The sequence below is a fragment of the Plasmopara halstedii genome (genome assembly GCF_900000015.1).
Source record: "Plasmopara halstedii genome assembly, contig: Scaffold_110, whole genome shotgun sequence".
Taxonomy (NCBI): Eukaryota; Oomycota; class Peronosporomycetes; order Peronosporales; family Peronosporaceae; genus Plasmopara; species Plasmopara halstedii.
Window position 1 is genome coordinate 1,744,897 of NW_020187031.1, and position 461 is coordinate 1,745,357.

Sequence of the window (461 nt, forward strand, 5' to 3'; positions counted from 1 at the left end):
TCAATTGGTAATATTCATCTACCAAATCGAGTGTACTGTACTTCGTACAGCCCACCATGTTGTTCTGAAGAACATCCTTTCTCGGAATTTGCGTTTGTGCCGGAATGATGGCAGCGTTAAGCTTATTATAAGCATGAACGATACGCAACACACCGTTCGGTTTCCGAACACAAAACGTGGGTGTCGAATGAGGAGACTTGCTCTCACGCACCATCCTTGCGTCGTGCTTCGCACGGAATAGGCGTCAATGACGTCGCACTGCTCCTTGGGCAGGGACCATTGGCGTATTACGCAGTATCTGGTTCCCGAAACCAGGCCGATCTCATAACGCACACCTCGGTCCGGAGGTACGACCGCGGGTCTTTGGAGACGACGTCTTGAAATTCCTTTATCGAAGGATAGTACGGATCCAAGGGATTCCGTAGGATTGACAATTCACTCCGTGCGTTCATCACTCTCTT